Source organism: Oncorhynchus nerka, linkage group LG22 (genome assembly GCF_034236695.1).
Source record: "Oncorhynchus nerka isolate Pitt River linkage group LG22, Oner_Uvic_2.0, whole genome shotgun sequence".
Lineage (NCBI taxonomy): Eukaryota > Metazoa > Chordata > Actinopteri > Salmoniformes > Salmonidae > Oncorhynchus > Oncorhynchus nerka.
Genome location: NC_088417.1, coordinates 2,439,640 through 2,467,395, shown reverse-complemented (window position 1 = coordinate 2,467,395; position 27,756 = coordinate 2,439,640). Strand labels below are relative to the sequence as shown.

General features: G+C 45.3%; 1 pseudogene; it reads right to left on the bottom strand.

Annotated features, from left to right (window-relative positions):
- The window catches only part of LOC115124511 (procollagen-lysine,2-oxoglutarate 5-dioxygenase 2-like), a 133,880-nt pseudogene that overhangs the window by 36,438 nt on the left and 69,686 nt on the right, over positions 1 to 27,756 (bottom strand).

The following is a 27,756-nucleotide window of genomic DNA, read 5'->3' as shown; positions in this document are numbered from 1 at the left end:
AACTGCCCTGTCCTGTCCCGAACTGCCCTGTCCTGAACTGCCCTGTCCTGAACTGCCCTGTCCCGAACTGCCCTGTCCTGAACTGCCCTGTCCTGAACTGCCCTGTCCTGAACTGCCCTGTCCCGAACTGCCCTGTCCTGAACTGCCCTGTCCTGAACTGCCCTGTCCTGTCCCGAACTGCCCTGTCCTGAACTGCCCTGTCCTGTCCTGTCCCGAACTGCCCTGTCCTGAACTGCCCTGTCCTGTCCCGAACTGCCCTGTCCTGTCCTGTCATGCCCCATCCTGTCCCGTCCTACTCTGTCTTGTCCTGTCTAGTGATCTAAAACATTGGCATGCTCTCTTTGTGATAGTTCAATGAGTTCATTGAGAGCCTGGGGTCAGATCTGTTTGTGCTGTCTAACCTAGCCTGGGGACAGATATGTTTGTGCTGTCTAACCTAGCCTGGTACCAGATCTGTTTGTGTTGTCTAACCTAGCCTGGTACCAGGTCTGTTTGTGTTGTCTAACCTAGCCTGGTACCAGATCTGTTTGTGCTGTCTAACCTAGCCTGGAGACAGATATGTTTGTGCTGTCTAACCTAGCCTGGTACCAGATCTGTTTGTGTTGTCTAACCTAGCCTGGTACCAGGTATGTTTGTGTTGTCTTACCTAGCCTGGAGACAGATCTGTTTGTGCTGTCTAACCTAGCCTGGTACCATATCTGTTTGTGTTGTCTAACGTAGCCTGGGGTCAGATCTGTTTGTGTTGTGTAACCTAGCCTGGTACCATATCTGCTTGTGCTGTCTAACCTTTTTTTAACCTTTATTTAACTAGCTAAGTCAGTTAAGAACAAATTCTTAATTACAATGATGAGTGTAGGCCAAACCTGGACAACGCTGGGCCAATTGTGCACCGCCCTATGGGACTCCCAACCTAGCCTGGTGTCAGATCTGTTTGTGCTGTCTTGCCTTCTCCTATGTTCCTTGTCACGCAGCTAGTTCATACAGATCTGGGAACAGGCTAAGCTATTCTGAGGTGAGGGGGGAAGATTTAGGGGCCCTAGTCTCTCTGAGGTGAGGATGGGGGAAGGTTTAGGGGCCCTAGTCTCTCTGAGGTGAGGTGAGGGGGAAGGTTTAGGGGCCCTAGTCTCTCTGAGGTGAGGATGGAGGGAAGGTTTAGGGGCCCCAGTCTCTCTGAGGTGAGGATGGGGGGAAGGTTTAGGGGCCCTAGTCTCTCTGAGGTGAGAATGGAGGGAAAGTTTAGGTGCCCTAGTCTCTCTGAGGTGAGGATGGGGGGAAGGTTTAGGGGCCCTAGTCTCTCTGAGGTGAGTATGGAGGGAAGGTTTAGGGGCCCTAGTCTCTCTGAGGTGAGGATGGGGGAAGGTTTAGGGGCTCTAGTCTCTCTGAGGTGAGGATGGGGGGGAAGGTTCAGGGGCCCTAGTCTCTCTGAGGTGAGGATGGGGGAAGGTTTAGGGGCGCTAGTCTCTCTGAGGTGAGGATGGAGGGAAGGTTTAGGGCCCTAGTCTCTCTGAGGTGAGGATGGAGGGAAGGTTTAGGGGCCCTAGTCTCTCTGAGGTGAGGATGGGGGAAGGTTTAGGGGCCCTAGTCTCTCTGAGGTGAGGATGGGGGAAGGTTTAGGGCCCTAGTCTCTCTGATGGGATGGGGAAGGTTTAGGGGCCCTAGTCTCTCTGAGGTGAGGATGGGGGAAGGTTTAGGGCCCTAGTCTCTCTGAGGTGAGGATGGGGGAAGGTTCAGGGGCCCTAGTCTCTCTGAGGTGAGGATGGAGGGAAGGTTTAGGGGCCCTAGTCTCTCTGAGGGGATGGGGGAAGGTTTAGGGGCCTCTCTGTCTCTCTGAGGTGAGGATGGGGGAAGGTTTAGGGGCCCTAGTCTCTCTGAGGTGAGGATGGGGGAAGGTTTAGGGGCCCTAGTCTCTGAGGTGAGGATGGGGGGAAGGTTTAGGGGCCCTAGTCTCTCTGAGGTGAGGATGGGGGGAAGGTTTAGGGGCCCTAGTCTCTCTGAGGTGAGGATGGGGGGAAGGTTTAGGGGCCCTAGTCTCTCTGAGGTGAGGATGGGGGGAAGGTTTAGGGGCCCTAGTCTCTCTGAGGTGAGGTGAGGGGGGAAGGTTTAGGGGACGAGATATTTAGGTTTAAGATTTGAGAGATGGAGACAACTAGAAGAATCACACATACACACAGGTCGGTAGCGTACGTACATGCCCATATTCCTGGCCTCTCCTTGGCTCAAGTTCTCCTCCGGACCCACAACCTTGAAGCTGTTGAACACGTCTTTATTTTCCTCCCAAAACTTCTGGATGTGTCTCTCATGGTAAACCTCCTGCAGAGACAGACAGAGAGACAGAGACAGAAAATTATTTCTAATAGTTAAATTACAGAGAGCTGAGAGAGAGAAGAGGACATGTTTGATGGATGGGAAGCTGTGTCTGAGTCGACCAAGAACCAGCTGCCCAGCTGCAGATACTCACGTTGTTATGAACGAAGACATTAAGTTTATCTTTGGGGTAGTCGAGGGTCGCGAGTCTCTGGAAGAATTGCGAGAGGAAAGGAGTGGGCTGTTCGATGAACACTCCAACCATTACAGTGGGATACTCCTGTTGATACAAGACATACTGTTATTAAACAACACGTACAGACACATTGCAGGAATGGAAATCTGTTGATAAGCAACTGCTTGTTAAGATTAGGGTTAAAGTTAGAATAAGGGTTAAGGTTAAGGTTAGGGTTAGGGTAAGGGTTGAGGTCAGGGTTACAGTTAGGGTAAAGGTTAGGGTTAGAGTTAGGGTTACGGGTTAAAGTTAGAATAAGGGTTAAGGTTAAGGTAAGGGTTCCCCAACATGACGAATTTGGCCCGCGGGTGGTTTTATTTGACCACCCCCCAAGTTTTCTGAGCAAAGAAAAGTACATTTTTTATTTAACAATTTTCATTGTTGAACATAAAAGACTAAAAACACAATAAATCAGCTACAAGTGATTTTAATTTAAGAAATCTGTTCCAAAGTATTCCCACGTACAATAGAGAGACACATGATCGCATACAAATGTAATCAAGGTTTGAAATTATTATGTTTTAGTCAAAAATGATATCGGTTTTAGCTTCATGTGGTTAATTTGCGGTCTACAAATTATTAGTAATCATGTTCCAGCCACCCGTCCATCCGCTCAAGAAAACATCGGCCGAAGCTGAATCTAGTTGACGATCCCTGGTAATGGGTTAGGGTTAGGGTTAGGATAAGGGTTGAGGTTAGGGTTAGGATAAGGGTTGAGGTTAGGGTTAGGGTAATGGGTTAAGGTTAGGGTTAGGGTAATGGGTTAAGGTTAGGGTTAGGATAAGGGTTGAGGTTAGGGTTAGGGTAATGGGTTAGGGTTAGGGTAATGGGTTAAGGTTAGGGTTAGGGTAATGGGTTAAGGTTAGGGTTAGGGTAATGGGTTAAGGTTAGGGTTAGGATAAGGGTTAAGGTTAGGGTTAGGGTAATGGGTTAAGGTTAGGGTTAGGATAAGGGTTGAGGTTAGGGTTAGGGTAATGGGTTAAGGTTAGGGTTAGGATAAGAGTTAGGGTTAGGGTAATGGGTTAAGGTTAGGGTTAGGGTAATGTGTTAAGGTTAGGGTTAGGGTAATGGGTTAGGGTTAGGGTAATGGGTTAAGGTTAGGGTCAGGGTAATGGGTTAATGTTAGGGTAATGGGTTAAGGTTAGGGTTAGGATAAGGGTTGAGGTTAGGATAAGGGTTTAGGTTAGGGTAATGGGTTAAGGTTAGGGTTAGGATAAGGGTTGAGGTTAGGGTTAGGGTAATGGGTTAAGGTTAGGGTAATGGGTTAAGGTTAGGGTTAGGATAAGGGTTAAGGTTAGGGTTAGGGTAATGGGTTAAGGTTAGGGTTAGGATAAGGGTTAAGGTTAGGGTTAGGGTAATGGGTTAAGGTTAGGGTAATGGGTTAAGGTTAGGATAAGGGTTGAGGTTAGGGTAATGGGTTAAGGTTAGGATAATGGGTTAAGGTTAGGGTTAGGATAAGGGTTGAGGTTAGGGTAATGGGTTAAGGTTAGGGTTAGGATAAGGGTTGAGGTTAGGGTCAGGCTAAGGGTAAAGGGTTAGAGTTAGGGTTAAGGTTAGGGTTACAGCTAGGGCTAGGGTTAAGGGTTAAGGTTAGGGTTACAGCTAGGGTTAAGGGTTAGGGTAAAGGTTAAGGTTAGGGTTAGAGCTAGGGCTAGGGTTAAGGGTTACGTTTAGAGTTAGCATAAGGGTTAAGGTTAGGGTTAGTAGATAGTTAGTTGAATTGTTACTGGTAGTCTGTAGAGCAGTGGTCGCGATCGACTGGTTGCAGTCTATCACAGTGCCATCTGTTTTGTTACCAAAGCCCCTTATACCACCCACCACTGCGACCAGTATGCTCTAGTCGGCTGGCCCTCGCTACATATTCATCGCCAGACCCACTGGCTCCAGGTCATCTATAAGTCTCTGCTAGGTAAAGTTCTCAGTTCACTGGTCACCATAACAAAACCCACCCGTAGCATGCGCTCCAGCATGTATATTTCACTGGTCATCCCCAAAACCAACACCTCTGTCCTTCGAGTTTTCTGCTGCCAATGACTGGAACGAACTGCAAAAATCACTGAAGCTGGAGACTCTTATCTCCCTCATTAACTTCAAGCACCAGCTGTCAGAGCAGCTCACAGATCACTGCACAACCCATCTGTAAACAGCCCATCTATCTACCGCATCCCCATACTGTATTTATTTATTTTGCTCTTTTGCACCCCAGTACTTCTACTTGCACATTCATCATCTGCTCTTCTTTCACTCCAGTGTTAATCTGCTAAATTATAATTACTTCGCCACTATTGGCCTATTTATTGCCGTACCTCCTTACCTCATTTGCACACACTGTATACAGATGTTTCTATTGTGTTACTGACTGTACGTTTGTTTATTCCACGTGTAACTCTGTGTTGTTTTGTCGAACTGCTTTGCTTTATCTTGGCCAGGTCACAGCTGTAAGTGAGAACTTGTTCTCAACTGGCCTACCTGGTTAAATACAATAAAAAAAAAAAAAAGTCAAATAAATAATTCCTAGTTGATCACCAAATATTTCTGTAGAAAAGCCAACGAACGATAAAGGCTTGCGCTCCTTTTAAAACAGATATTGTTGAGCTGGTTTTGGAAGGTGCACTTGATTCTAAAGTCCTGAGCACTGGGTAAAGTCTTCCCATGAGTCACGTACACGGCGGACCGGCAAATCTGACTAAATCGAGTGCACCTACGGGTCTGCCCAATCGGATAGCTCAAATCACCGTGGCTACAGAGCGCCCAATCGGATAGCTCAAATCACCGTGGCTACAGAGCGCCCAATCGGATAGCTCAAATCACCGTGGCTACATAGCGTCCAATCGGATAGCTCAAATCACCGTGGCTACAGAGCTTCCAATCGGATAGCTCAAATCACCGTGGCTACAGAGCTTCCAATCGGATAGCTCAAATCACCGTGGCTACAGAGCTTCCAATCGGATAGCTCAAATCACAGTGGCTACAGAGCTTCCAATCGGATAGCTCAAATCACCGTGGCTACAGAGCTTCCAATCGGATAGCTCAAATCACCGTGGCTACAGAGCGTCCAATCGGATAGCTCAAATCACCGTGGCTACAGAGCTTCCAATCGGATAGCTCAAATCACCGTGGCTACAGAGCTTCCAATCGGATAGCTCAAATCACAGTGGCTAGAGCTTCCAATCGGATAGCTCAAATCACCGTGGCTACAGAGCTTCTAATCGGATAGCTCAAATCACCGTGGCTACAGAGCTTCTAATCTGATAGCTCAAATCACCGTGGCTACAGAGCTTCCATGACCCTGAACACAGCCAAGTGTAATAGGCTACTAGCCTACGTCAGATGTAATAACTGTCAACGAATCCAGCAAAGAGCTGCTGGTTATATGACTGAGTTCATGTTTAAGTTTATATTCAGCTCTGTCACTGTTTTTAAATGACTGAGTTCATGTTTAAGTTTATATTCAGCTCTGTCACTGTTTTTATTCAACACTATTACAAAATGCTCTTCTCCGTACTTCCACTCGGGCTTCAGCTGCAGTGAGTCAGTAGCCAGGTATCGACAGCCCTGGCTTTATCATTATTAGCAGCTCGTCCTGTCCATTTTAATATTAAGGAATATTTCACTTTCTCTGGTCATAGGAACAACATGAGTTTGTGCATGAGGCAGATGTGGTGCGACTCGAGTTTCGCCGTCAGGTGAAAGACCGTGTCCCCTCTCTCTGGTCAGTCTCACCGGAGGAAAAGAAGGAGAGAGCAGGTGGAAGACCGTGTCCCCTCTCTCTCTGGTCAGTCTCACCAGAGGAAAAGAAGGAGAGCAGGGACCGTGAGAGGCGGTTGGGAAACATCGTTTTGAACGGTCGTCCGACTCGGAATTCTAAGTCTGAAACTCGGGTGGCTTTCTAGACCTCCGACCTTTCGACCTGAAGATCACTGACCTCGTGATTTGACCTCGTTGACCTTCAGATGCAGCAGGTACCAACAGAACAGTAAAATAAAAAAGCAAATTATTTCAATTCGTGCTCCACAGTGCCTCACAAGTGCTAAACCAACTGATCAATTTTGTTATCAAAGCTCGAGTTTTGAAATATAATCTGATCTAATGAACATTATTGGCAGGCCAATCACATAGCCAATATGCTGTGATATATATTAGGCCTACTGCCCAAACCCCATTCCTACAAAACTGTTTGTCTGAGATTACTGTAAAGAAAGACATCTGAGCAGTAGATCTCAGCTTGCTTTTTGACCCGGAAGTGATCTTGATGACCCCGGTAGTAGATCATATCCACATAAAGTGTTACCGCTGTTTTCAATAACTCATCCAATTAGGTATTTTATTCACAAACATAATTCCTCACTTTTACTAACACTTTTTAATCATAAACAGAAAATGACAAAATGACATATAAGTCAACAACACCTGCAACATGTACAATCAAACTACAATTGACAACAACAGAGAAGAGCAATTATGTGTGTTCAGACTCAATGAAATCATGTTTGACCCTCCCTGAAGATCCTGAAAAGATTTGGCATGGGTCCCCAGATCCTCAAATAGTTCTACAGCTGCACCATCGAGAGTATCCTGACCGGTTGCATCACCGCCTGGTATTGTAACTGCTCGGCATCTGACCGCAAGGCACCTCAGAGGGTAGTGCGTACGGCCCAGTACATCACTGGGGCCAAGCTTCCTGACATCCAGGACTTACGTAACAGGTGGTGTCAGAGGAAAGCCAGAGACTCCAGTCACCCAAGTCATATACTGTTTTCCGCATGGCAAGTCTAGGACCAAAAGGCTCCTTAACAGCTTAACCAAAGGCCACCGGGCTCTTTACATTTGTCCCCTTCATTTGTTTTGTAAGTTGCTGCTACTCACGGTTTATTATCTATGCATAGTCACTTCACCCCTATCTACATGTACACTGCTGCTACTCACTGTTTATTATCTATGCATAGTCACTTCACCCCTACCTACATGTACACTGCTGCTACTCACTGTTTATTATCTATGCATAGTCACTTCACCCCTACCTACATGTGCAAATGACCTCAACTAACCTGTACCCCCGCACAGTGACTCAGTACCGGTACCCCCTGTATTTAGCCTCGTTGTTGTTATTTTATTGGGTTACTTTTTATAATGTTATACTGTAGTTTATTTGGTAAATATTTTCTTAACTCTTAACTCTTCTTAACTCTGCTCTGCGGATTAGGATACACATCCGTGCAACTAGTGATTTGAAATAGGCACCTGGTAACCCAAAAATAAAAAATATGTTGGTTAAGGGCTTGTAAGTAAGCATGCTGGTCCCTCTCAGAAGAGGTTGAGAGCCGGTCCCTCCCAGAAGAGGTTGAGATCCGGTCCCTCCCAGAAGAGGTTGAGAGCCGGTCCCTCCCAGAAGAGGTTGAGAGCCGGTCCCTCTCAGAAGAGGTTGAGAGCCGGTCCCTCTCAGAAGAGGTTGAGAGCCGGTCCCTCTCTGAAGAGGTTGAGAGCTGGTCCCTCTCTGAAGAGGTTGAGAGCTGGTCCCTCCCAGAAGAGGTTGAGAGCTGGTCCCTCTCAGAAGAGGTTGAGAGCTGGTCCCTCTCTGAAGAGGTTGAGAGCTGGTCCCTCTCTGAAGAGGTTGAGAGCTGGTCCCTCTCTGAAGAGGTTGAGAGCTGGTCCCTCTCTGAAGAGGTTGAGAGCTGGTCCCTCTCTGAAGAGGTTGAGAGCGAGTTCCGTGATGACTAATGAGTTCTAGAACTTCCAAGGATGGAAGTGGCACCCAGTGACCAAGCCTGAGGGCACCTTAAATTGTTACGGATAGGGAGGACAGAAACAAATGAAGAAAAGAAAGGCAAAGAAAGAGAGGGAAGGATGCTGCAGAGTCTCGGAGAAGGCAGGACAAGAGCTCCGCCTACAGAGACAAGCCTTCAAAGGTTAGAGAGTCAGTAACAACAACGTGTCTTTGTGCTGCTAGGACCTAGGCCCTGTCCCAAAACCGCAGTAAACATAGCAAGGAGGCCTGGCTCGGACAGGGCACGCAGTGACCTGAGCTTACCCCCTATCCCTCACACACGGCCAGGGCATCTCTCTCTCTCCAGCTCTAGCACTCACTCACAGGACACAGCGGGGACAATGTTCTTGAACCGCTCTGTTGAAACTGTTGGGAAATTGGAACCCTCTGACCTCCACACAGGTCCCAGAGTCCAGTAAGTCTTTCTCTGAACCATCCAACCTACAGTATGGTCCAGTAAATGTACCTCTGAACCATCCAACCTACAGTATGGTCCAGTAAATATACCTCTAAACCATCCAACCTACAGTATGGTCCAGTAAATATACCTCTCTGAACCATCCAACCTACAGTATGGTCCAGTAAATGTACCTCTAAACCATCCAACCTACAGTATGGTCCAGTAAATATACCTCTCTGAACCATCCAACCTACAGTATGGTCCAGTAAATATACCTCTAAACCATCCAACCTACAGTATGGTCCAGTAAATGTACCTCTAAACCATCCAACCTACAGTATGGTCCAGTAAATATACCTCTAAACCATCCAACCTACAGTATGGTCCAGTAAATGTACCTCTGAACCATCCAACCTACAGTATGGTCCAGTAAATATACCTCTAAACCATCCAACCTACAGTATGGTCCAGTAAATGTACCTCTGAACCATCCAACCTACAGTATGGTCCAGTAAATGTACCTCTGAACCATCCAACCTACAGTATGGTCCAGTAAATATACCTCTGAACCATCCAACCTACAGTATGGTCCAGTAAATATACCTCTGAACCATCCAACCTACAGTATGGTAATAACATGCGCATTATCAAGCAGATGAGAGGCAGGATTTCTGAGGATTTGTCCATTCATCATATTCAATGGTAGTATGGTAGCGGATGGTTCATTGAAGATGTCTTCTAGAGATTCTAGATGTCTTTCATACAGCTGGGTTGGTTTGTATTGAGTTAGCTCCAGACACAGTTACATAGACAGAGTGAACACATCCATTCATAGTCACAGAGTAAAGTCTCTGCAGAGGAAGAGACACTCTCTGGAGACAGCAGCGTTGCTGTTCAGATCCACGTGTGCTTGATGATGTATTCTGTTAACCATCCAAGCTTCTAACCATTCCCCATGTCTATGTTTATATCCCTGAATGAAGTGAAACATGGAGCGATACAGGGGAGGAGAGATGGACAGACAGACAGACAACGAAGTAGACAGTTACTGTTAGAGACAGTATGTCTATATGTCTATAAAGACAGTTCTTACTCCTGTCACTGATATGTCTATAGAGACAGTTCTTACTCCTGTCACTGATATGTCTATAGAGAGTGTTACTCCTGTCTCTGATATGTCTATAAAGACAGTTACTCCTGTCTCTGATATGTCTATAGAGACAGTTACTCCTGTCACTGATATGTCTATAGAGACAGTTACTCCTGTCACTGATATGTCTATAGAGACAGTTACTCCTGTCACTGATATGTCTATAGAGAGTGTTACTCCTGTCACTGATATGTCTATAAAGACAGTTACTCCTGTCACTGATATGTCTATAAAGACAGTTCTTACTCCTGTCACTGATATGTCTATAAAGACAGTTACTCCTGTCACTGATATGTCTATAGAGACAGTTCTTACTCCTGTCACTGATATGTCTATAAAGACAGTTACTCCTGTCACTGATATGTCTATAAAGACAGTTACTCCTGTCACTGATATGTCTATAGAGACAGTTACCCCTGTCACTGATATGTCTATAAAGACAGTTCTTACTCCTGTCACTGATATGTCTATAGAGACAGTTCTTACTCCTGTCACTGATATGTCTATAGAGAGTGTTACTCCTGTCTCTGATATGTCTATAGAGAGTGTTACTCCTGTCTCTGATATGTCTATAAAGACAGTTACTCCTGTCACTGATATGTCTATAAAGACAGTTACTCCTGTCACTGATATGTCTATAGAGACAGTTACTCCTGTCACTGATATGTCTATAGAGACAGTTACTCCTGTCACTGATATGTCTGTAAAGACAGTTACTCCTGTCACTGATATGTCTATAGAGACAGTTCTTACTCCTGTCACTGATATGTCTATAAAGACAGTTACTCCTGTCACTAATATGTCTATAGAGACAGTTACTCCTGTCACTAATATGTCTATAGAGACAGTTACTCCTGTCACTGATATGTCTATAGAGACAGACAGTTCTTACTCCTGTCTCTGATATGTCTATAGAGACAGTTACTCCTGTCACTGATATGTCTATAGAGACAGTTACTCCTGTCTCTGATATGTCTATAGAGACAGACAGTTCTTACTCCTGTCTCTGATATGTCTATAGAGACAGTTACTCCTGTCACTGATATGTCTATAGAGACAGTTACTCCTGTCTCTGATATGTCTATAAAGACAGTTACTCCTGTCTCTGATATGTCTATAGAGACAGTTACTCCTGTCACTGATATGTCTATAGAGACAGTTACTCCTGTCACTGATATGTCTATAGAGACAGTTACTCCTGTCACTGATATGTCTATAAAGACAGTTACTCCCGTCTCTGATATGTCTATAGAGACAGACAGTTCTTACTCCTGTCACTGATAAGTCTATAAAGACTAGGGCTGTCCCTGACAGTTAAAAAAATATTTGTTGACCTAAAGTCATCTGTTCTTTCAAAATGTTGGGATGTGTATTTTTCCATATATAGCCAAGCTATGTGTTTTAATAAAATCAACTATATGCATTGATCTTGTCTGATGCTTTAAGCTTATAGTTTGATGAAATAAGACAAATTCCTCGAGAGGGCGCCAGAGATCTAGATAACCTAACTCAACCATTCTCTTCCCGCTCTTGCTGGCTTTCGCAGATTCTGCCATTACTCTCCTGAAGTTGCCAGTCATTTTTTTAAATGTACATTTTAATATTTAACCTTTAGTTAACTATGCAAGTCAGTTACAGTAAGAACAAATTCTTATTTACAATGACGGCCTAGCAAAAGACCTCCTGTGGGGACGGGGGCTGGGAAAAAAAAAATATATATATATATATATATAGGACAAAACACACATCATGACAAGATGTGCAGGTAATAGGCTATACGTGAGTCAGAAACCTTTCATTCTATCTGGGGCGGCAGGGTAGCCTAGTGGTTAGAGCGTTGGACTAGTAACCGAAAGGTTGCAAGTTCGAATCCCTGAGCTGACAAGGTACAAATCTGTCGTTCTGCCTCTGAACAGGCAGTTAACCCATTGTTCCCAGGCCGTCATTGAAAATAAGAATTTGTTTTTAACTGACTTGCCTAGTTAAATAAAGGTAAAAAAAAATTATAATAAAAAAAAAAAAATGCCAGTTATGGTTTTCATACGTACGGTTTCATTTCATTTATAATAACGTCTTCATATATATTGGGGCTCCCAAGTGGCACAGCGGTCTAAGGCACTGCATCTCAGTGCTAGAGGCATCACTACAGACCCTGGTTCGATTCCGGGCTGTATCACAACCAGTCATTATTGGGAGTCCCATAGGGCGGCGCACGATTGGCTCATCGTCGTCCTGGTTTGGCCGAGGGGGTAGGGCCATCATGATAAATTAGAATTTGTTCTTTAACTGACTTGCCTAGTTAAATAAAGGTTAAATAAAATCAAAATTCTATCCAAATCTAAATGAAAATTATACAAATCTAAAAGCAACTTATTTTGCCATTGGCAACAATGTAAAAATAGACAACATAAAGCCAACAAATAAAAACATTGCAGCCTGCAGGTATAAACTATCCCGATGAAAATAAATACACTGTGGCCCCGTCCGAAGATACCCTCGGACAGGGCCAGGCAAGATGTAACCCCACCCACTTTACCAAAGTACAGCCATCACACCCCTAAAGGGCTATCAACAGACCACCAACTTACTACCCTGAAACAATGCTGAGTATAGCTTACCAAGATCTCCTCCACCGCACAAGCCCGAGGGGTGCAAAAACAGACAGGAAGATCACCCACTCAGTACATCAACAAGAAATGTGTGTGTCTGTTTCTCTCTGTGTGTCTGTGTGTATTTCTGTCTGTGTGTATGTCTGTCTGTGTGTATGTCTGTCTGTGTGTATCTCTGTCTGTGTGTATCTCTGTCTGTGTGTCTGTGTGTATCTGTCTGTATGTCTGTGTGTAACCCTCCCAGCCCAAGAATGACCGTTGGTGTGCCCTGTGTCCCTGTTAAAAGAGTGTCTCAGAGCCACTCTAGACAGAGGAAGCAGAGGGCTGCTGTGGTGCAGGACATGGTTTTTGGGTTTTCATTGAGCTTCACTTAAAGGGGTGTCACTGTCAAACCAGCCCTCTATTTAATGGTCCTGCTCAGCAGGCGCTGTATCCACCAGGCTAAGTTACCGTGGTTACCCACCCGGAACATTTCTCACTGCACGCAAATGTAGGGCATATAAATGTGCCCATTTGGGGATCTGACGGTATTTGTGATTGGCTTAACACACCACCACTGTGGAGCTTCTCAAAGTTGTGTTTTTCTTCACCTCAAAACAGCAAGCAAACAAAAATCTGTTTTTAAAATCCATTGAAACCATAGTTCCTCAATGTATTTGAGAAATCCTTCCAGCTCTCTCCCTTTTCGATGACCACTCAGCGTGAAAAGGGAAAAGGGAAACACGTTATGCTCTGATCCAGTGGAAGCATCCTAAAATAGTCTGATTACTCCTTATCAGTGCTCCACTTGGACTGAAATAGGTTCCGGTTCATTTTGGATTGCTGGTACTGTTTATAATTTATATTATTATTATTCACAATAGTGTTCAGATAATATAAATATAATATAAATAAATTAAATATATAATATAAATAAATATAAAGAGGAACAGGAGCTCAAGTGTAACCGAGGTGAAATGGCTAGCTAGTTAGCGGTGGTGCGCGCTAATAGCGTTTCAATCAGTGACGTCACTCGCTCTGAGACCTTGAAGTAGTTGTTCCCCTTGCTCTGCAATGGTCGCGGCTTTTGTGGAGCGATAGGTAACGATGCTTCGAGGGTGACTGTCGTCAATGTGTGCAAAGGGTCCCTGGTTCGAGCCCAGGTAGGTGGGGAAGAGAGGGACAGAAGGAAGACTGTTACACAAGCAGTAGAAAATGTTAGATGACGGAGCTGAGGATCTCTCTCTCTCTCTCTCTTCCTGTCCTGGCCGTCCAAAGACCACCTGGTTGTACTGCTGCTCCAGTTTCAACTGTTCTGCCTGCGGCTATGGAACCCTGACCTGTTCACCAAACGTACTACCTCTCCCCCAGACCTGCTGATTTCGACCCTCCCTCTCCCTCTCTACCGCACCTGCTGTCTCGACCTCTGAATGCTCGGCTATGAAAAGCCAACTGGCATTTACTCCTGAGGTGTTGACCTGTTGCCCCTCTACACCACTGTGATTATTATTTGACCCTATTGAACATCTTGAAGAATGATCTGGCCTTAATGGCCATGCCTGCTGGTCATCTATGAACATTTGAACATCTTGGCCATGTTCTGTTATAATCTCCACCCGGGACAGCCAGAGGAGGACTGGCCACCCCTCAGAGCCTGGTTCCTCTCTAGGTTTCTTCCTAGGTTCCTGCATTTTCTAGGGAGTTTTTCCTAGCCACCGTAGCTAGTAGCTAGTTTTTCCTAGCTACTAAAACTCTTTAACATCATCCTTAGCTCTGGCATCTTCCCCAATATTTGGAACCAAGGATTGATCACCCCAATCCACAAAAGTGGAGACAAATTTGACCCCAATAACTATCGTGGAATATGCGTCAACAGAAACTTTGGTAAAATCCTCTGCATTATCATTAACAGCAGACTCGTACATTTCCTCAATGAAAACAATGTACTGAGCAAATGTAAAATTGGCTTTTTACCAAATTACCGTACAACAGACCATGTGGTCACCCTGCACACCCTAATTGACAACCAAACAAACCAAAACAAAGGCAAAGTCTTCTCATGCTTTGTTGATTTAAAAAAAAGACTTGACTCAATTTGGCATGAGGGTCTGCTATACAAATTGATGGAAAGTGGTGTTGGGGGTAAAACATACGACATTATAAAATCCATGTACACAAACAACAAGTGTGCGGTTAAAATTGGCAAAAAACACACACATTTCTTCACAGAGGGTCGTGGGGTTAGACAGGGATGCAGCTTAAGCCCCACCCTCTTCAACATATATATCAACGAATTGGCGCGGGCACTAGAAAAGTCTGCAGCACCCGGCCTCACCCTACTAGAATCCGAAGTCAAATGTCTGCTGTTTGCTGATGATCTGGTGCTTCTGTCACCAACCAAGGAAGGCCTACAGCAGCACCTAGATCTTATGCACAGATTCTGTCAGACCTGGGCCCTGACAGTAGATCTCAGTAAGACCAAAATAATGGTGTTCCAAAAAAGGTCCAGTCACCAGGACCACAAATACAATTTCCATCTAGACACGGTTGCCCTAGAGCACACCAAAAACTATACATACCTTGGCCTAAACATCAGCGCCACAGGTAACTTCCACAAAGCTGTGAACGATCTGAGAGACAAGGCAAGAAGGGCATTCTATGCCATCAAAAGGAACATAAATTTCAACATACCAATTAGGATTTGGCTAAAAATACTTGAATCAGTCATAGAGCCCATTGCCCTTTATGGTTGTGAGGTCAGGGGTCAGCTCACCAACCAAGACTTCACAAAATGGGACAAACACCAAATTGAGACTCTGCACGCAGAATTCTGCAAAAATATCCTCCGTGTACAACGTAGAACACCAAATAATGCATGCAGAGCAGAATTAGGCCGATACCCACTAATTATCAAAATCCAGAAAAGAGCCGTTAAATTCTACAACCACCTAAAAGGAAGCGATTCCCAAACCTTCCACAACAAAGCCATCACCTACAGAGAGATGAACCTGGAGAAGAGTCCCCTAAGCAAGCTGGTCCTGGGGCTCTGTTCACAAACACAAACACACCCTACAGAGCCCCAGGACAGCAGCACAATTAGACCCAACCAAATCATGAGAAAACAAAAAGATAATTACTTAACACATTGGAAAGAATTAACAAAAAAACAGAGCAAACTAGAATGCTATTTGGCCCTACACAGAGAGTACACAGCGGCAGAATACCTGTCCACTGTGACTGACCCAAACTTAAGGAAAGCTTTGACTATGTACAGACTCAGTGAGCATAGCCTTGCTATTGAGAAAGGCCGCCGTAGGCAGACATGGCTCTCAAGAGAAGACAGGCTATGTGCTCACTGCCCACAAAATGAGGTGGAAACTGAGCTGCACTTCCTAACCTCCTGCCCAATGTATGACCATATTAGAGAGACATATTTCCCTCAGATTACACAGATCCACAAAGAATTTGAAAACAAATCCAATTTTGAAAAACTCCCATATCTACTGGGTGAAATTACAGTGTGCCATCACAGCAGCAAGATTTGTGACCTGTTGCCACAAGAAAAGGGCAACCAGTGAAGAACACACACCATTGTAAATACAACCCATATCTATGCTTGTTTATTTTATCTTGTGTCCTTTACCATCTGTACATTGTTAAAACACTGTATATATATAATATGACATTTGTAATGTCTTTATTGGTTTGAAACTTCTGTATGTGTGATGTTTACTGTTAATTTTTATTGTTTATTTCAGAGAATGTTAACACATGTTTTCCATGCCAAAAAAAGCCCTTGAATTGAATTGAATTGAGAGAGGCAGAGAGAGAGAGGCAGAGAGAGAGAGGCAGAGAGAGAGAGGCAGAGAGAGGCAGAGAGAGAGAGGCAGAGAGAGGCAGAGAGAGAGAGGCAGAGAGAGAGAGAGAGAGGGCAGGCAGAGAGAGGAGGCAGAGAGAGAGAGAGAGAGGCTGAGCGAGAGAGAGAGGCAGAGAGAGAGAGAAAGAGGCAGAGAGGCAGAGAGATCTGCAGAGAGACATTTAGAGAGGCAGAGAGATTTAGAGAGAGAGAGGCAGAGAGAGAGAGAGGCAGAGAGAGAGAGAGAGGGAGGCTAGGCAGAGAGAGAGAGGGAGGCAGAGAGAGAGAGTTTCAGAGAGAGAGAGAGGGAGGCAGAGAGAGAGAGGCAGAGAGAGAGATATCAGAGAGAGAGATTCAATTTAAGAGGCTTTAATGGCAGAGAGATGTTAACAGAAAGCAAGTGAAATAGATAATTAAATTAGAAGAAAGAGAAATAATCAGAATTTAGAGAGAGGCAGAGAGTTCCTAGAGAATAGGCAAAGAAATGAGATTATGGCAGAGAATGATGGCAGAGAGAAAGAGAAAGGGAAGAGAGAATACGGGTTGTATTTACAGAGAGAGAGTTTGCAGAGAGAGGCAGAGAGAGAGAGAGGAGAGAGAGAGAGAGAGAGGCAGAGAGAGAGAGAGAGAGAGGCAGAGAGAGAGAGGCAGAGCGAGAGAGAGAGGCAGAGAGAGGAGAGAAGGCAGAGAGGAAGAGAGGCAGGAGGAGGCAGAGAGAGAGAGAGGAGAGGAGGAGAGGAGAGAGAGAGAGAGGCAGAGAGAGAGAGAGAGGCAGAGAGAGAGAGAGGAGGCAGAGAGAGAGAGGAGGAGAGAGAGAGAGAGGGAGGCAGAGAGAGAGAGAAGGCAGAGAGAGAGAGGAAAGAGAGAGAGAGAAGAGGCAGAGAGAGAGAGAGAAATCCAGAGATGTTGGAGGCAGAGAGAGAGAGAGGCAGAGAGGCAGAGAGAGAGAGAGGCAGAGAGACAGAATACAGAGGGCAGAAAAAGAAGGCAGATAGATGGGAGAGAGGCAGACAAACCCCATAGATGCAGAGAGAGAGAGAGAGGAAGAGAGTGAGAGAGGGAGGCAGAGAGAGAGAGAGAGATAGAGAGAGAGAGAGAGAGAGAGGCAGAGAGAGAGAGAGAGAGAGGAGAGAGAGAGAGAGAGAGAGCAGAGAGAGAGAGAGGCAGAGAGAGGGAGAGAAGAGGCAGAGTGAGAGTATGTACAGAGAGAGATGTACAGAGTAGTATGAGAGGTAGATGTAGAGAGATGCATGTGATGTCTGTCTTATCTCATGTACTGTGGTAGGATGTACTGTGGTAGGATCTCTCTTGTGGTAGTATCCCTCTGTGGTCTCTATATGTCTCTCTCTGTGTTTCTCTCTACATCTCCATCACTCTCTCTCTAGCTCTCTCTCTCTTTATATCAATTCAATTTAAGGGCTTTAATGGCATGGGAAACATATGTTAACATTGTTAAAGCAAGTGAAATAGATAATTACATTACATTTAAATTTAAATCAACCAAAATTTACAGTAAACATTACACTCACAGAAGTTCCTAAAGAATAAAGACATTTCAAATGTCATATTATGAAAACAACATACAGTGTTGTAATGATATGCAAATAGCTAAAGTACAAAAGGGAAAATAAATCAACATAAATACAGGTTGTATTTACAATGATATTTGTAGGAGAGGAGAATGAGAGGAAGAGAGGAGGAAGAGGAGGAGGAGAGGAGGAGAGGGAAGAGAAGGAGGAGAGGAGGAAGAGAAGGAGGAGGTGAAGGAGAGGGAAGAGAAGGAGGAGGAAGAGGAGGAGGAGAGGAGGAAAGGAGGGGAGGGAAGGGAAGAGGAGGAGAAGGAAGAAGAGGAGGAGGGGAGGAGAATGAAGAGGAGGAGGAGGAAGAGGAGGAGTAGAAGGAGAGAAGATGAGGAAATGTGAATTTGTGTGGTTCACTCACTTTGAGCTGAGACAAATCCACCATGTTGTGGTCACAGACGCCACAGCCTCTCTCGTAGTTCCAGGCGTTGGGGATGTAGTTTCCTAGATAGTTTAAATACATCTGGGGAAAAAAAGAACAAATAGATGGGATCGTGAATCCTCAACAAACCCCATTATCATGTCATGTTGATTTGTCCTTGTTGCAGCAAAGTTCCATATAGTATCAAGATAACAGTATATTCCACATTGGTGTTCGGTGGTCGTCTGTGTTTACTAGGGATGTACTGTGGTAGGATGTACTGTGGTAGTATGTACTGTGGTAGGATGTACTGTGGTAGTATGTACTGTGGTAGGATGTACTGTGGTAGGATGTACTGTGGTAGTATGTACTGTGGTAGTATGTACTGTGGTAGTATGTACTGTGGTAGGATGTACTGTGGTAGGATGTACTGTGGTAGTATGTACTGTGGTTGGATGTACTGTGGTCTGTGGTAGTATGTACTGTGGTAGTATGTACTGTGGGAGTATGTACTGTGGTAGGATGTACTGTGGTAGTATGTACTGTGGTAGGATGTACTGTGGTAGTATGTACTGTGGTAGTATGTACTGTGGTAGGATGTACTGTGGTAGGATGTACTGTGGTAGTATGTACTGTGGTACGATGTACTGTGGTAGTATGTACTGTGGTAGGAAGTACTGTGGTAGTATGTACTGTGGTAGTATGTACTGTGGTAGTATGTACTGTGGTAGTATGTACTGTGGTAGGATGTACTGTGGTAGGATGTACTGTGGTAGGATGTACTGTGGTAGGATGTACTGTGGTAGTATGTACTGTGGTAGGATGTATTGTGGTAGTATGTACTGTGGTAGGATGTACTGTGGTAGGATGTACTGTGGTAGGATGTACCGTGGTAGTATGTACCGTGGTAGTATGTACTGTGGTAGTATGTACCGTGGTAGTATGTAATGTGGTAGTATGTACTGTTGTAGGATGTACCGTGGTAGTATGTACTGTGTTAGTATGTACTGTGGTAGTATGTACTGTGGTAGTATGTACTGTGGTAGTATGTACTGTGGTAGGATGTACTGTGGTAGTATGTACTGTGGTAGGATGTACTGTGGTAGGATGTACTGTGGTAGTATATACCGTGGTAGTATGTACTGTGGTAGTATGTACTGTGGTAGTATGTACCGTGGTAGTATGTACCGTGGTAGTATGTACTGTGGTAGTATGTACTGTGGTAGGATGTACTGTGGTAGTATGTACTGTGGTAGGATGTACTGTGGTAGTATGTACTGTGGTAGTATGTACTGTGTGGTAGTATGTACCGTGGTAGGATGTACTGTGGTAGTATGTGGTAGTATGTACTGTGGTAGGATGTACTGTGGTAGTATGTACTGTGGTAGTATGTACTGTGGTAGTATGTACTGTGGTAGGATGTACTGTGGTAGGATGTACTGTGGTAGGATGTACTGTGGTAGGATGTACTGTGGTAGTATGTACTGTGGTAGGATGTACTGTGGTAGTATGTACTGTGGTAGGATGTACTGTGGTAGTATGTACTGTGGTAGTATGTACTGTGGTAGTATGTACCGTGGTAGTATGTACTGTGGTAGTATGTACTGTGGTAGGATGTACTGTGGTAGTATGTACTGTGTTAGTATGTACTGTGGTAGTATGTACTGTGGTAGGATGTACTGTGGTAGGATGTACTGTGGTAGTATGTACTGTGGTAGGATGTACTGTGGTAGTATGTACTGTGGTCTGTGGTAGTATGTACTGTGGTAGTATGTACTGTGGTAGGATGTACTGTGGTAGTATGTACTGTGGTAGTATGTACCGTGGTAGTATGTACTGTGGTAGTATGTACTGTGGTAGGATGTACTGTGGTAGTATGTACTGTGGTAGGATGTACTGTGGTAGTATGTACTGTGGTAGTATGTACTGTGGTAGTATGTACTGTGGTAGTATGTACTGTGGTAGTATGTACTGTAGTATGTACTGTGGTAGTATGTACTGTGGTAGTATGTACTGTGGTAGGATGTACTGTGGTAGTATGTACTGTGGTAGTATGTACTGTGGTAGTATGTACTGTGGTAGTATGTACTGTGGTAGTATGTACTGTGGTAGTATGTACTGTGGTAGTATGTACTGTGGTAGTATGTACTGTGGTAGTATGTACTGTGGTAGTATGTACTGTGGTAGGATGTACTGTGGTAGTATGTACTGTGTTAGTATGTACTGTGTTAGTATGTACTGTGGTAGTATGTACTGTGGTAGGATGTACTGTGGTAGTATGTACTGTGGTACTGTGGTAGGATGTACTGTGGTAGGATGTACTGTGGTAGTATGTACCGTGGTAGTATGTACCGTGGTAGTATGTACTGTGGTAGTATGTACTGTGGTAGTATGTACTGTGGTAGGATGTACTGTGGTAGTATGTACTGTGGTAGTATGTACTGTGGTAGTATGTACTGTGGTAGTATGTACTGTGGTAGGATGTACTGTGGTAGTATGTACTGTGGTAGTATGTACTGTGGTAGTATGTACTGTGGTAGTATGTACTGTGGTAGGATGTACTGTGGTAGTATGTACTGTGGTAGTATGTACTGTGGTAGTATGTATGTACCGTAGTATGTACTGTGGTAGTATGTACTGTGGTAGTATGTACTGTGGTAGGATGTACTGTGGTAGTATGTACTGTGGTAGTATGTACTGTGGTAGTATGTACTGTGGTAGTATGTACTGTGGTAGGATGTACTCTGGTAGTATGTACTGTGGTAGTATGTACTGTGGTAGTATGTACCGTGGTAGTATGTACTGTGGTAGTATGTACTGTGGTAGGATGTACTGTGGTAGTATGTACTGTGGTAGGATGTACTGTGGTAGTATGTACTGTGGTAGTATGTACTGTGGTAGGATGTACTGTGGTAGTATGTACTGTGGTAGGATGTACCGTGGTAGTATGTAATGTGGTAGTATGTACTGTTGTAGGATGTACCGTGGTAGTATGTACTGTGTTAGTATGTACTGTGGTAGGATGTACTGTGGTAGTATGTACTGTGGTAGGATGTACCGTGGTAGTATGTTCAATAGGCGGCATCCAAAATGCCACTCTGTTCCTTACATAGTGCTTTACCTCTGAGCAGTGCACAATTGGTCTGTAGGAATGCCAGTCTGGACTGAGAGGTCACAGGAGAGGAGTAGAGGTAATTATTCTCCCTTCTGAAGTCAATCACTAACAGCTAGGCAGATCAGGCAGGTCATACTGTATAGATAGATCACCAGCAGCTAGGCAGGTCATACTGTATAGATAGATCACTAGCAGCTAGGCAGGTCAGGCAGGTCATACTGTATATATATATATCACTAGCAGCTAGGCAGGTCATACTGTATAGATAGATCACTAGCAGCTAGGCAGGTCATACTGTATAGATAGATCACTAGCAGCTAGGCAGGTCATACTGTATAGATAGATCACTAGCAGCTAGGCAGGTCATACTGTATAGATAGATCACTAGCAGCTAGGCAGGTCATACTGTATAGATAGATCACCAGCAGCTAGGCAGATCAGGCAGGTCATACTGTATAGATAGATCACTAGCAACTAGGCAGGTCATACTGTATAGATAGATCACCAGCAGCTAGGCAGGTCATACTGTATAGATAGATCACTAACAGCTAGGCAGATCAGGCAGGTCATACTGTATAGATAGATCACTAGCAGCTAGGCAGGTCATACTGTATAGATAGATCACTAGCAGCTAGGCAGGTCAGGCAGGTCATACTGTATAGATAGATCACCAGCAGCTAGGCAGATCAGGCAGGTCATACTGTATAGATAGATCACTAGCAGCTAGGCAGGTCATACTGTATAGATAGATCACCAGCAGCTAGGCAGGTCATACTGTATAGATAGATCACTAACAGCTAGGCAGATCAGGCAGGTCATACTGTATAGATAGATCACTAGCAGCTAGGCAGGTCATACTGTATAGATAGATCACTAGCAGCTAGGCAGGTCAGGCAGGTCATACTGTATAGATAGATCACCAGCAGCTAGATCAGGCAGGTCATACTGTATAGATAGATCACTAGCAGCTAGGCAGGTCATACTGTATAGATAGATCACTAGCAGCTAGGCAGGTCATACTGTATAGATAGATCACTAGCAGCTAGGCAGGTCAGGCAGGTCATACTGTATAGATAGATCACTAGCAGCTAGGCAGGTCATACTGTATAGATAGATCACTAGCAGCTAGGCAGGTCATACTGTATATATATATATCACTAGCAGCTAGGCAGGTCATACTGTATAGATAGATCACCAGCAGCTAGGCAGGTCATACTGTATAGATAGATCACTAGCAGCTAGCAGATCAGGCAGGTCATACTGTATAGATAGATCACTAGCAGCTAGGCAGGTCATACTGTATAGATAGATCACTAACAGCTAGGCAGGTCATACTGTATATATATATATCACTAGCAGCTAGGCAGGTCATACTGTATAGATAGATCACCAGCAGCTAGGCAGATCATACTGTATAGATAGATCACTAGCAGCAGATAGGCAGGTCATACTGTATAGATAGATCACCAGCAGCTAGGCAGGTCATACTGTATATATATATATCACTAGCAGCTAGGCAGGTCATACTGTATAGATAGATCACCAGCAGCTAGGCAGATCATACTGTATAGATAGATCACTAGCAGCTAGGCAGGTCATACTGTATATATATATATCACTAGCAGCTAGGCAGGTCATACTGTATATATATATATCACTAGCAGCTAGGCAGGTCATACTGTATAGATAGATCACCAGCAGCTAGGCAGGTCATACTGTATAGATAGATCACTAGCAGCTAGGCAGGTCATACTGTATATATATATATCACTAGCAGCTAGGCAGGTCAGGCAGGTCATACTGTATATATATATATCACTAGCAGCTAGGCAGATCATACTGTATAGATAGATCACTAGCAGCTAGGCAGGTCATACTGTATATATATATATCACTAGCAGCTAGGCAGGTCATACTGTATAGATAGATCACTAGCAGCTAGGCAGGTCATACTGTATATATATATATCACTAGCAGCTAGGCAGGTCATACTGTATATATATATATCACTAGCAGCTAGGCAGGTCATACTGTATATATATATATCACTAGCAGCTAGGCAGGTCATACTGTATAGATAGATCACTAGCAGCTAGGCAGGTCATACTGTATAGATAGATCACTAGCAGCTAGGCAGGTCATACTGTATATATATATCACTAGCAGCTAGGCAGGTCAGGCAGGTCATACTGTATAGATAGATCACTAGCAGCTAGGCAGGTCATACTGTATAGATAGATCACCAGCAGCTAGGCAGATCATACTGTATAGATAGATCACCAGCAGCTAGGCAGGTCATACTGTATAGATAGATCACCAGCAGCTAGGCAGGTCAGGCAGGTCATACTGTATAGATAGATCACTAGCAGCTAGGCAGGTCATACTGTATATATAGATCACCAGCAGCTAGGCAGGTCATACTGTATATATAGATCACCAGCAGCTAGGCAGGTCATACTGTATAGATAGATCACCAGCAGCTAGGCAGGTCATACTATTTACAATGACATTTGTAGGAGAGGAGAATAAGAGAAGGAGAAGAGGAGGAATATAGCTTTAAATATACCCTTCCTAAGGGGAGTGTATTATTCAGCCTACTCACTAGTGTCTATCTGACAGCAGTTTGAACCCCAGAGTGCAATTCATCATCATACAATCTTAGATATCCCCATCACACACACACACACACACACACACACACACACAACAGATTCTCTGGGAGATGGTACATAATAGAACTGTTGGAGGTGAACTCTGAGTGTGTGTGTGTGTGTGTGTGTGCGTGCGTGTGTGCGTGTGTGTGTGTGCGTGTGTGTGTGTGTGTGTGTATGTGCGCGTGTATATACGAGCGTGTGTTTCTAATCATTGTAAACCAGGGGTTCCCCGCTCTACCTCGTCTGACGACAACAACCACACAACAGATGTCATTCAGGTGTCATTCAGGTGTCATTCAGGTGTCATTCAGGTGTCATTCAGGTGCAACTGAACTAGTGTGTTGATCCTGTCGGTTACTTTTTGACAGGTCGTTAAGTTAGGCCTTTAACCTGACCTTAATAACTCACTGTTCTCAAAAGCTACTTTTTTATTTTATTTTACCTTCATTTAACTAGGCAAGTCAGTCAAGAAAAAAAAATCGTATTTATAATGACGGCCTAGGAACAGTGGGTTAAGTTTTTTTCAGGGACAGAACGACAGATTTTTACCTTGTCGGGTTGGTGATTCGATCTAGCAACCGTTCAGTTACAAGTCCAACGCTCTAACCACTAGGCTACCTGCCTCCTCTACACTCTAACCACTAGGCTACCTGCCGCCTCTACACTCTAACCACTAGGCTACCTGCCACCTCTACACTCTAACCACTAGGCTACCTGCCGCCTCTACACTCGAACCACTAGGCTACCTGCCTCTACACTCTAACCACTAGGCTACCTGCCACCTCTACACTCTAACCACTAGGCTACCTGCCACCTCTACACTCTAACCACTAGGCTAGCTGCCACCTCTACACTCTAACCACTAGGCTACCTGCCACCTCTACACTCTAACCACTAGGCTACCTGCCACCTCTACACTCTAACCACTAGGCTACCTGCCACCTCTACACTCTAACCACTAGGCTACCTGCCACCTCTACACTCTAACCACTAGGCTAGCTGCCGCCTCTACACTCTAACCACTAGGCTACCTGCCACCTCTACACTCTAACCACTAGGCTACCTGCCTCCTCTACACTCTAACCACTAGGCTACCTGACACCACTACACTCTAACCACTAGACTACCTGGCACCTCTACACTCTAACCACTAGGCTACCTGCCACCTCTACACTCTAACCACTAGGCTACCTGCCGCCCCTACACTCTAACCACTTGGCTACCTGACACCACTACACTCTAAACACTAGACTACCTGGCACCTCTACACTCTAACCACTAGGCTACCTGCCGCCCCTACACTCTAACCACTAGGCTACCTGCCGCCCCTACACTCTAACCACTAGGCTACCTGCCACCTCTACACTCTAACCACTAGGCTACCTGCCTCCTATACACTCTAACCACTAAGCTACCTGCCTCCCCTACACTCTATCCACTAGGCTACCTGCCGCCCCTACACTCTAACCACTAGGCTACCTGCCACCTCTACACACTAACCACTAGGCTACCTGCCGCCCCTACACTCTAACCACTAGGCTACCTGCCGCCCCTACACTCTAACCACTAGGCTACCTGCCGCCCCTACACTCTAACCACTAGGCTACCTGCCACCTCTACACTCTAACCACTAGGCTACCTGCCTCCTCTACACTCTAACCACTAGGCTACCTGCCTCCTCTACACTCTAACCACTAGGCTACCTGCCTCCTCTACACTCTAACCACTAGGGTACCTGCCGCCCCTACACTCTAACCACTAGGCTACCTGCCACCTCTACACTCTAACCACTAGGCTACCTGCCACCGCTACACTCTAACCACTAGGCTACCAGCCACCTCTACACTCTAACCACTAGGCTACCTGCCACCTCTACACTCTAACCACTAGGCTACCTGCCACCTCTACACTCTAACCACTAGACTACCTGCCACCTCTACACTCTAACCACTAGGCTACCTGCTACCTCTACACTCTAACCACTAGGCTACCTGCCACCCCTGCTGGTACATTTACAAGGTTCTGTGTGATGACAGGTCTGCCCAGGCACTTCATCAGGCCGGTACCAATACAGAGTCAATGTGCAGGGGAACGAGGTAATTGAGGTAGATATCTGCATATAGGTAGGATAAAGTGATGAGTCAATGTGCAGGGGAATGAGGTAATTGAGGTAGATATCTGCATATAGGTAGGATAAAGTGATGAGTCAATGTGCAGGGGAACGAGGTAATTGAGGTAGATATCTACATATAGGTAGGATAAAGTCATGAGTCAATGTGCAGGGGAATGAGGTAATTGAGGTAGATATCTGCATATAGGTAGGATAAAGTGATGAGTCTAAAGAATTAGTGCAAAAAGGGTCAATGCATATCGGTAAATAGTTAACCAATAGCTACGCAGACTATTTAGCAATCTTATAGGGGCAGAAGATGTTCTGGGTTCTGTTGGTTCCAGACTCAGTGCATCCTCAGGAGAATGATTTCTGAATTTACCAGACATCCTGCTATGGACTCACTGACCCAGTGTTATAGTACTGGTACGGAGAGAGGGATGGTGGGAGGGAGAGGGGGATGGACAGAGAGAGGGAGAAGGGGGGGTGGACAGACAGAGAGATGGATGGAGGGAGGGAGAGGTTCAATTGCAGAGAGAGGGGTGGAGGGAGAGAGAGAGGGAGGGTTGGATGGATAGAGGGAGGGTTGGATGGATAGAGGGAGGGAGGGAGGGAGGGAGGGAGGGGTTAAATTGCAGAGAGGGGGGTGGAGGGAGAGAGAAGAGGGAGGGATGTAGTGAGAGAAGGGAAGGAGGGATGTAGTGAGAGAAGGGAAGGAGGGATGTATTGAGAGAAGGGAAGGAGGGATGTATTGAGAGAAGGGAGGGAGGGATGTAGTGAGAGAAGGGAGGGAGGGATGTAGTGAGAGAAGGGAGGGAGGGATGTAGTGAGAGAAGGGAAGGAGGGATGTAGTGAGAGAAGGGAGGGAGGGATGTAGTGAGAGAAGGGAGGGAGGGATGTAGTGAGAGAAGGGAAGGAGGGATGTAGTGAGAGAAGGTAGGGAGGGATGTAGTGAGAGAGGGAGGAGGGATGTAGTGAGAGAAGGGAGGGAGGGATGTAGAGAGAGAAGGGAGGGAGGGAGGTAGAGAGAGAAGGGAGGGAGGGATTTAGTGAGAGAAGGGAAGGAGGGATGTAGTGAGAGAAGGGAAGGAGGGATGTAGTGAGAGAAGGGAAGGAGGGATGTATTGAGAGAAGGGAGGGAGGGATGTAGTGAGAGAAGGGAAGGAGGGATGTAGTGAGAGAAGAGAAGGAGGGATGTAGTGAGAGAAGGGAAGGAGGGATGTATTGAGAGAAGGGAGGGAGGGATGTATTGAGAGAAGGGAGGGAGGGATGTAGTGAGAGAAGGGAAGGAAGGATGTAGTGAGAGAAGGGAAGGAGGGATGTAGTGAGAGAAGGGAAGGAGGGATGTAGTGAGAGAGGGGGGAGGGAGGGAGGAAGGGAGGGAGTGAGAGAAGGGAGGGAGGGATGTAGTGAGAGAAGGGAGGGATGCAGTGAGAGAAGGGAGGGAGGGATGTAGTGAGAGAAGGGAGGGAGGGATGTAGTGAGAGAAGGGAGGGAGGGATGTAGTGAGAGAAGGGAGGGAGGGAGGTAGTGAGAGAAGGGAGGGAGGGAGGTAGTGAGAGAAGGGGAGGGAGGGATGTAGTGAGAGAAGGGAGGGAGGGAGGTAGTGAGAGAAGGGAGGGAGGGAGGTAGTGAGAGA